This window comes from Staurois parvus, unplaced genomic scaffold (genome assembly GCF_062004578.1).
Source record: "Staurois parvus isolate SC_StPar_1 unplaced genomic scaffold, SC_StPar_1.0 ptg000370l, whole genome shotgun sequence".
Classification (NCBI taxonomy): Eukaryota; Metazoa; Chordata; class Amphibia; order Anura; family Ranidae; genus Staurois; species Staurois parvus.
The window spans coordinates 86,881-96,584 of record NW_028318166.1 but is presented as its reverse complement, the minus strand read 5'-3'; the positions used below and the strand labels follow the sequence as shown (position 1 = coordinate 96,584).

Here is a 9,704-nt window from a genome sequence, read left to right as displayed (position 1 = left end):
GCTTCCTTCACCCCTCTATGGCACCCACCACCTCCTCCTATTATTCCACTCTCCCACTGACCCGAACACCTCCACTAGGAGTTTTTCACGCTCCTGCACATCCCGCTCCCATGCCACCTTTCTCACCCTTCTCCTCCTCCTAGCCGCGGGAGACATCTCCCCGAATCCTGGCCCTTCACCACCTCCCTCACCCGCACAACACCCTCCCGCCGCCATGTCCTACCGCAACCTAGTATCTGTCCCCCTGCTCCCTAAAATCTCCCCCCCGTTTTCATGTGCACTCCTGAACGCCCGATCGGTGTGCAACAAGCTTACCGCCATCCACGACCTCTTTGTTTCCCGCTCCCTCAACCTCCTGGCGATCACGGAAACTTGGATCCAGCCCACTGACTCTACCTCCCCTGCTGCACTCTCCTATGGAGGTCTCACCTGGACCCACTCACCCAGGCCTAACGGTCGTAAAGGTGGTGGGGTTGGTCTGCTCCTGTCACCGCAGAGCACCTTCCGAGTCTTCCCAAACCCCCCCTCCCTATCCTTCTCCTCCTTCGAGGCCCACTGCGTCCGACTATTCTCCCCAACCCCCCTGAAGAATGCTGTGATATACCGGCCTCCTGGATCCATACCCCGCTTCCTGGAAGACTTCTCCTCCTGGCTACCCTTCTTCCTCTCCTCTGAGCTACCCACCATCATTCTTGGGGATTTCAACATCCCTGTCAACCTTGACAACCCGGACACAGCCCGTCTCCTCCACTTAACCTCCTCCTTTGCACTTGCACAGTGCATACAATCCACCACCCACTCCGACGGTAATATCCTTGATCTTGTCTTCTCCAACCGCTGCGCTCCCCACAACCTCACTAACACCCCCTTCCCTCTCTCTGACCACAACCTGATCACCTTCTCTATCTCCTCGTCCTCCAACGCCTACCCCTCCAAATGTCACACTACTACCAGCCGTAACCTCCGCAACCTTAACCCTGCCCCCCTCCACTCTGCAGCTGATCAACTCCACGACCGCATCCTCCCCCTGTCCTGCCCCGACTTGGCTATGACCGCCTACAACAACGCGTTGTCAGCAGCCCTTGACTCACTAGCGCCTTTAACCACATGCAACATCAGACCCCGACCGCTCCAGCCCTGGCAGACTGATCACACCAAAACCCTCAAACAACGCAGTCGTGCCCTGGAGCGACTATGGCGCAAAACAAAATCCCAACAAGCTTTCACCTGCTACAAATCTGCCTTCCGCACCTACACCTCCTCCCTCCACGCAGCCAAACAAGCCTACTTCCTGACCCTCATCAAGGCCCTCTCCTCCAATCCTCGCCGACTCTTCTCCACCTTCAACTCTCTACTCTCTCCACCCCCACCTCCACCCAGCACCTCACTCACCGCCCTTGAGATTGCCAATCACTTCAAAAACAAGATTGACACAATTCGCAAGGACATTGCCGCAACTCACACGCCCTCTCAACCCGTCCCCTCTCACACAGCTACCCCCTCATCCCCCCTCCCCCTCGACATTACCCGCAGGGACTTCGTCACTGCTCAAACTCCCTCCGACCCCGTTCCCCCTCACTCAACTACCCCCTCATCACCCCTCTCCCACGGCCCCACCACTGCTCTGACCTCCACTCCCACCCCACCCTACATTCCTCATACTGAAGCTCCCCCAACACTCCACACCTTTGACCTTACTACCATTGAGGAAGTCTCCAAGATCCTCTCTGATGCCCGCCTCACCACCTGCCCCCTCGACCCTATCCCTTCACAATTCCTACGACCGCCCTCCCCCTCCATCCTACGCTCCCTCACCCACATCTTTAATCTCTCCCTCTCCTCCGGCACTTTCCCCTCCCCACTGAAGCATGCACACATCACCCCCATACTTAAAAAGCCCTCCCTGGACCCCAATGACCCGAACAACCTCAGACCCATCTCCCTGCTCCCACTTACATCTAAACTCCTCGAGCGTCTCGTCTACACCCGCCTATGCTCTCACCTCAATGACAACAACCTCCTCGATCCCCTACAGTCTGGCTTCCGCCCCCTACACTCCACCGAAACCGCCTTACTCAAACTCTCCAACGACCTTCTAACCGCCAAAGCTAATGGCCACTATTCAGTGCTCCTACTCCTTGACCTCTCTGCGGCCTTCGACACAGTTGACCACCCCCTCCTCCTCAAAATACTACACTCCCTCGGCCTCAGAGATTCTGCTCTCTCCTGGCTCTCATCCTACCTGTCACAACGCTCTTTCAGCGTTACCTATAATGCTACCACCTCCCCCTCACTCCCCCTCTCTGTTGGGGTCCCTCAAGGCTCTGTCCTTGGGCCCCTTCTCTTCTCCATCTACACCTCCTCCCTTGGCCAACTCATACACTCTCACGGCTTCAACTACCACCTCTATGCCGACGACACACAAATCTATCTCTCAACCCCCCACCTCACCCCTTCGGTCTCTGCCCAAATCACACACCTACTGAGCGACATATCAGATTGGATGTCGCTCCACTTCCTTAAACTGAATCTCTCCAAAACCGAGCTCCTTGTCTTCCCCCCAGCCCGAACCCCACCCCCCATTGACTTCTACATCACATCCAACAACGCCAATATCAAACCCGCTCTGCAGGCCAGAGTACTTGGTGTCATTCTGGACTCCAACCTATCCTTTCAGCCCCAAGTCCAATCCTTAACAAACTCGTGCAGACTCCACCTCCGCAACATCGCCAAAATCCGCACGTTCCTAACCCCAGAAACTACTAAACAGCTCATCCACTCCCTCATCATATCACGACTCGACTACTGCAACTCCCTCCTCACTGGCCTGCCTCGCCGCTGGCTATCCCCGCTTCAGTCGATCCTGAATACGGCTGCCAGACTCATTCACCTTTCCAACCGCTCCATTTCCGCCACCCCCCTCTGCCAATCCCTCCACTGGCTTCCGATTGCGCAACGGATCAAATTTAAAATCCTAACACTGACGTACAAAGCTGTCCACCATACTGCCCCGAACTACATCACTGACCTAATATCCAAGTACCGCCCAGCACGCACACTCCGCTCCTCACAAGACCTCCTTCTCTCTAGTTCCCTGGTCTCCTCCTCCCATGCCCGCCTCCAGGACTTCTCCAGGGTGTCACCCATCCTCTGGAACTCCCTGCCCCAACCCATCAGATTATCACCTACTCTCCTCTCCTTTAGGCGCACCCTGAAAACCCATCTCTTCAGGGAAGCCTACCTCACCCCCTGCTAACTTGCTGACCTCCTCCACTCTTCCTACCACTCCATCCCCCACAGCTATCTCCTCCTGTACCACTATCCCATCCCTTCTAGATTGTAAGCTCGAAAGAGCAGGGCCCTCGATCCCCTCATGTTTTGCATTGCATTGGTATTGTTCTGTCACATGTTCTGTCCCCCTTTGTAATGTACAGCGCTGAGTGAACTATTGGCGCTTTATAAATACTGTATAATAATAATAATAATAATATAGTGCTGAGTTCTATAGGATGTCATTATAAGGAATGAATAGGATCCTATCCAGCTCTGCTGATGGTAATATAAATGTATATAATAATAGGAGGCGCCTTCCTCTACTCACTTCAAGAACTCATTATATAACCAAAATAACCCAGTGATTCCAATAATGTGTCGCTGGCCCTTTAAGATGTTGTTTTTGTAAACACTCTCACTCGCCCTTCCCTCTCTCTCGCTCGCCCTTTCACTCTCTCTCTCTCGCTCGCCCTTTCCCTCTCTCTCGCTCGCCCTTTCCCTCTCTCACTCGCCCTTTCCCCCTCTCTCTCGCTCGCCCTTTCCCTCTCTCTCTCACTGTGATCACATGACCAGATTTGACCTTTCCGCGCAGCAGTGCAGAGGCTCTCAGTTTGAGTTTCTTCTTGTCAGAGTCAAGACGCTTTTTTAAAAGCTCCTGATAAGTTCTCATTCTATTGCAAGATATTTAATCTCTATTGATTGGTATTGAGTATCCACTGATACCCTTCAATCAATAGCGATCAGCAAAAGCTTTTTAACGTTTTTTTTTTTAAATCTGTTGTACTAATTTAGTGGCAGTTTGCCATCTATTTAAAAATGAGCCAGCAGATCCTCACCGTGTTTCTTACCCTGCTGTTTGCATGGGGAGGAAAAAGATACGTCCCCGACCACTCTTCAGAGATCCCGATACACCTGAATCAGGAGATCAATACAACAGAGCAGCATATGGAAGAATTCATCAAAGGAACGGAAAATGACCCCCCAGAGATACGCCTGCTGGTGAAGGAGGAGAGCAAGTCATCAGAGCAGCAAGTGGAGGAAAAGGTCAGAGAAATGGAAGATGACCCCCCAGAGAGCCACAAGCCAGTGAAGGAGAAGAGCATTAAGTCAATGGAAGAGCAAGTTGAGGAATCGGTCAGAGAAGCTGCAAACGAGCCTCCAGAACCCTCCAGCTGGTTTTCATTACTGACCACCACTGCATACTGGTTTCAGATCATACTCCTGATAAGTGCCATCATTCTGAAATACATCCTGCACAGAAACGACCTGGCCCTGAGAGTAGGACAATATTTGATTTTCCAGAAGCTGATTGAACTCATTCAGGAAGGACTGGGCAACTTCAATTTCCAATGGTCCAGCGATGGGGCGGCCTTAGAGAATGGAGACCCATCCCTGTTTATAAATATTGATGCAGAATATTGCAGGTCAAACGCCTTTCACTGGGTTATCTTAATGCTGCTTTTGCTACTCATAATACTGCTCGTAATGCTGCTGGTGCTGACAGTGTACGTATTGCTGATGATGCTGAATGAGCTGTCGTTTAGCCGATTCTCCCCCGCTAGGCGACTTCGTGCTATTTGGTGTCTTTTCAAACCACGAAAGACAGATAATATCACCCTTCCCAGACCCAGCATCACATCTCCAAGGGGTCCCATACATGTTTATGTACAGGATACGCCACCCGAGCCAACAATCCTGCCATCAGGAGCTAGGAATGCTCACAAACAGACTTCACCACGCAAGCCGAAAAGGAGCCGCCACGTTGCTTGCCATTGTCCCAGTGATAACATCATTCCAACTTCAAGTGCTTCACCCCAGATGAAGAAGCTCAGGAAAAACCGCATGCTCAGACGACTCAGTGCATTTTGGAGTCTTTTCAAAAAAAAAAAGACTGATGACATCACACCGAGTGATAACTTCACCCCGCCGAGTGATGACATCACCCTTCCCAGACCCAGCATCACACCTCCAAGGGGTCCCATACCTGTTTATGTACAGGATACCCCATCCAGGAGAACAATCCTGCCATCAGGAGCTAGGAATGCTCACAAACAGACTCCACCACGCAAGCCGAAAAAGCGCCGCCATGTTGCCTGCCAGTGTCCGAGTGATAACATCATTCCTACATCAAGTGCCTCACCCCAGATGAAGAAGCTCAGGAAAAACCGCATGCTCAGGCGACTCAGTACATTTTGGAGTCTTTTAAAACCAAAAAAGACTGATGACATCACACCGAGTGATAACTTCACCCCGCCGAGTGATAACATCACACCTCCAAGGGGTCCCATACATGTTTACGTACAGGATACGCCACCCCAGCCAACAATCCTGCCATCAAGTGCTAGGAATGCTTACACAGTCTCCACCACTCAAGCCAAAAAGGCGCCGCCATGTTGCCTGCCAGTGACCGAGAGATAACATCATTCCATCATCAAGTGCTTCACCCCAGGTGAATAAGCTCAGGAAAAACCGCATGCTCAGGCGACCAAAAAAGACTGATGACATCACACCGAGTGATAACTTCACCCCGCCGAGTGATGACATCACCAGACCCAGCATCACACCTCCAAGGGGTCCCATACATGTTTATGTAGAGGATGCGCCACCCGAGCCAACAATCCTGCCATCAAGTGCTAGGAATGCTCACACAGTCTCCACCACTCAAGCCAAAAAGGCGCCGCCATGTTGCCTGCCAGTGTCCGAGAGATAACATCATTCCATCATCAAGTGCCTCACCCCGGACGAATAAGCTCAGGAAAACCAAAATGCCTAGTTGACTCCGTGCCTTTTGGCGTCCTTTGAAACAACGGAAAACTGATGACATCACCTCGCTGAGTGATAACATCACCCTTCCCAGACCTGCCAGTGTCCGAGTGATAACATCACCTTACCGAGGAGTGATAACATCTCCTTACCGAGGAGTGATAACATCTCCTTACCGAGGAGTGATAACATCACCTTACCGAGGAGTGATAACATCACCTTACCGAGGAGTGATAACATCTCCTTACCAAGGAGTGATAACATCTCCTTACCAAGGAGTGATAACATCACCTTACCGAGGAGTGATAACATCACCTTACCGAGGAGTGATAACATCACCTTACCGAGGAGTGATAACATCTCCTTACCAAGGAGTGATAACATCTCCTTACCAAGGAGTGATAACATCTCCTTACCAAGGAGTGATAACATCACCTTACCGAGGAGTGATAACATCACCTTACCGAGGAGTGATAACATCACCTTACCGAGGAGTGATAACATCACCTTACCGAGGAGTGATAACATCTCCTTACCAAGGAGTGATAACATCTCCTTACCAAGGAGTGATAACATCACCTTACCAAGGAGTGATAACATCATTCCATCACCAAGAGCTCAGGAAAAACAACTCAGGCAACTTAAGAATTTTTGGTGTTGTTCAAGGACCAGCTCACTCAATGAATAGACACCTGCCTTTTGACGGAGAACATCTCTTTGGTGCCTCTATAGCAGGGGTCCTCAAACTTTTTAAACAGGGGGCCAGTTCACTGTCCCTCAGACCGTTGGAGGGCCGGACTATAGTTTAAAAAAAAAAAAAAACTATGAACAAATGCGGCCACAGTACAGGAGATGACCAGAGACTGCGGACATACAACGGCGGCGGGAATACTGGGCCGGCCGCACCATAAGATGCACAGAAATTTCCCCCCAAGTGTGTCTTATGGAGCAAAATATACGGCAAATGCAGGACACCTTGTTGGGTCAGATCTGTGTACAATGTAAAGAGAGAGAGGGGGGGGGGGGGGAGATAAGGAGGGGAGAGAGAGAAAGAGAAGGAGGGGAGAGGAGGGGGGAGAGAGTGAAAGAGAGGGGGGGGAGAGGAGGGGGGAGAGAGAGAAAGAGAGGGGGGAAAGAAAGAGAGAAGAGGGGGGGGGAGAGAGTGAGGGGGGGGGGGGAGAGAGGGGGGAAAGAGAGAGGCAGGAGATCGATCATCTTTTGCACTTATATAGGGTCCGTGGCCATGATACCCGACATGCAGCGATGGAGTCTCCTCTCTTGCTCCCCCTCTTCATGGTCAGCTCTAGGCTCCGCCCTCCGGCCGTCACGGTTGCATGCACTGATCAGAATAGATGGCCGGCTGGCTGCAGAGACGCCGGGTGAGTGGTGCGGGTTCATAAGCCGAGCCCACCCTCCCCTGTTCTAGAATTGCTGATCCCGCCCTCCTGCCTCCCGCCCGAGCCCTGCCGAGCTCTCCCGACCTGCCAAACCCTAGTCCCTTGCCTCGCGGCAAAAAAGCCCCTGCCCGGCGGGCCAGATAAATGTCCTCGGTGGGCCGCACGTGGCCCACGGGCCATAGTTTGAGGACCCCTGCTCTATAGTTTGTGTGAAAAAAATAAAGTGTACAATGCAATGTGGTGGAACTGTCCCAGCCGTGCGACCCCCCTGCAGCATGGGGCCGGGTCGCAGTTGCAATGCCTGTAGGTACGCCCCTGACACATGCCTTGTCTTTGGTGTGGCTGGATCACACCAATGCATTGTGGTAGTGTGCAGGCACCAAAATGAAGTACAGCAGGCTGTACTTTTTCTAGCGTACCGCAGTCACCACATGCTGATAGTCAGAGTATACTGATCAGCCCAGCAGCTGATTGGCTGCATGCGCTGATGGAAAAAGAACTTCCAACAAGCCCATTCATGAGATAGATTAACTTTTCATGAGCAAGGACAGCCATAGATGGATTGAAATTCAGCTGGATTCTGAACCAGACGAACTTCAATTCATTTATAGCCAACTTTAGGTCCAATCAAGACAAGGCAAGTGCGGGCGGTGTGCGCTGAAATAAAGTACGGCTGGCCGTGCTCTTTGTCCAGCGCAGCGCAGTCACCTCCCGCTGGCCAATAAAACTTCTTGAAATGTCACCATGTGACACAGAGGCGTAGCTAGGGGGGTACATATGTACACAAGGTACAGGGGCGCAAAAATGAGGCTTACAACCAGGGGCGTATTTGCCGCGAGGCAAACAAGGCGTTTGCCTAGGGCCGCACTTTTTAGGGGGGGGGGGGCGGCGTGGTGCCGCCGCCCCTCCTCTTCCAACGGAAGGGACACTTAGTACAGGGACAGGCAGCGGGCTGCTGTGTCTTACCTGGCTCCGTGTCCCAGTCCCAAGACGATCCAGTCCAGGAGGCGCTGCTGGAGGAGGGGTAGAGAGGTCCGCAGATCCGGTGTCTTCTTTTCCCTGGACGCGATGTGTGGGCGGGATGACATGCCGCCCCTGTAATCTGGCCACACCCTCGGGATCACTGGACAGCCTATGGCCGCTTGTACCTCCCCTGTGCTTGCGTGGTTTTCCCCCCAAACACATACCTTGCGTTGGTGGTGCAGTGGTGAGCATAGCTGCCTATCCAGCAGCTGACCCGGGTTCGATTCCTGGCCAACGCAATTTTCAAGATGGCTGCCTCGCCTGCGAAGTGCTTTTAGTCCCCAGGGAGAGAAGTGCTATACAAATGAAATGTTGAGGATATATTAGCGAAGGAATAAAATTTAAACCAAAACTAATGAAGCAAATGTGTTGTATGATTGTATGTTCTTAAACACTTCTGAATAATTTATTTCTTGCGCAAGGATATTATTTTGTATTCTCATTTTCAGCCAGTAGGTGGAGCACTCGGATCCTTTTCAGGTATTTTTTTCGGCTATCCTTAGCAATCTGGATGAAAAAAAAGCCTGCTGCTTACTGTATACATCGCTCAATAGCTCTCTCTGGCACTAGCAGGGGTGGACTGACAACTCATGGGGCCCCTGGGCAATAGGGGATCATGGGGCCCCTGTGTCCTTGCCCAAACTCAAGAAGCCTATGAAAAAGGTACCAGAGGCATCTCATGGGGCCCCCTACTGACCCCGGGCCCTCGGGCAGTGCCCGAGTTTCCAAATGGTCAGTCCGCCCCTGGACACTAGTCATTCATGTCATCCTTACACTAATGGCCCCTTCCTGTTCCAACAAGACATTTTGGACAATTTCATGCTCCCAGCTTTGTGGGAGGAGTTTGGGGATGGCCCCTTCCTGTTCCAACATGACTGCCCCCCAGTGCACAAAGCAAGGTCCATAAAGACATGGAGGAGCCAGTTTGGGGTGGAGGAACTTGACTGTCCTGCACAGAGTCCTGACCTCAACCCCATAGAACACCTTTGGGATGAATTAGAGCGCAGACTGCGAGCCAGGCCTCCTCCCCCGACATCAGTGCCTGACCTGACAAATGTGCTTCTGGAAGAATGGTCCAACCTTCCCATAGACACCCTCCTAAACCTTGTGGACGGCCTTCCCAGAAGAGGTGAAGCTGTTATAGGTGCAAAGGGCGGGGACAACTCAATATTGAACCCTACGGACTAAGACTGGGGGGCCATTAAAGGTCATGTGCGTGGAAAGGGCGGAGCCAACTCAATATTGAAC

At 52.1% G+C, this 9,704-nt stretch overlaps 1 non-coding gene across 1 annotated transcript; it reads left to right on the top strand.

Moving 5' to 3' along the window:
• Positions 1-8,623: 8,623 nt before the first annotated feature.
• Positions 8,624-8,695, top strand: TRNAD-AUC (transfer RNA aspartic acid (anticodon AUC)). Its single transcript has one exon. It is a non-coding gene; the product is annotated as a tRNA-Asp (tRNA).
• The last annotated feature ends 1,009 nt before the right edge of the window (positions 8,696-9,704 follow it).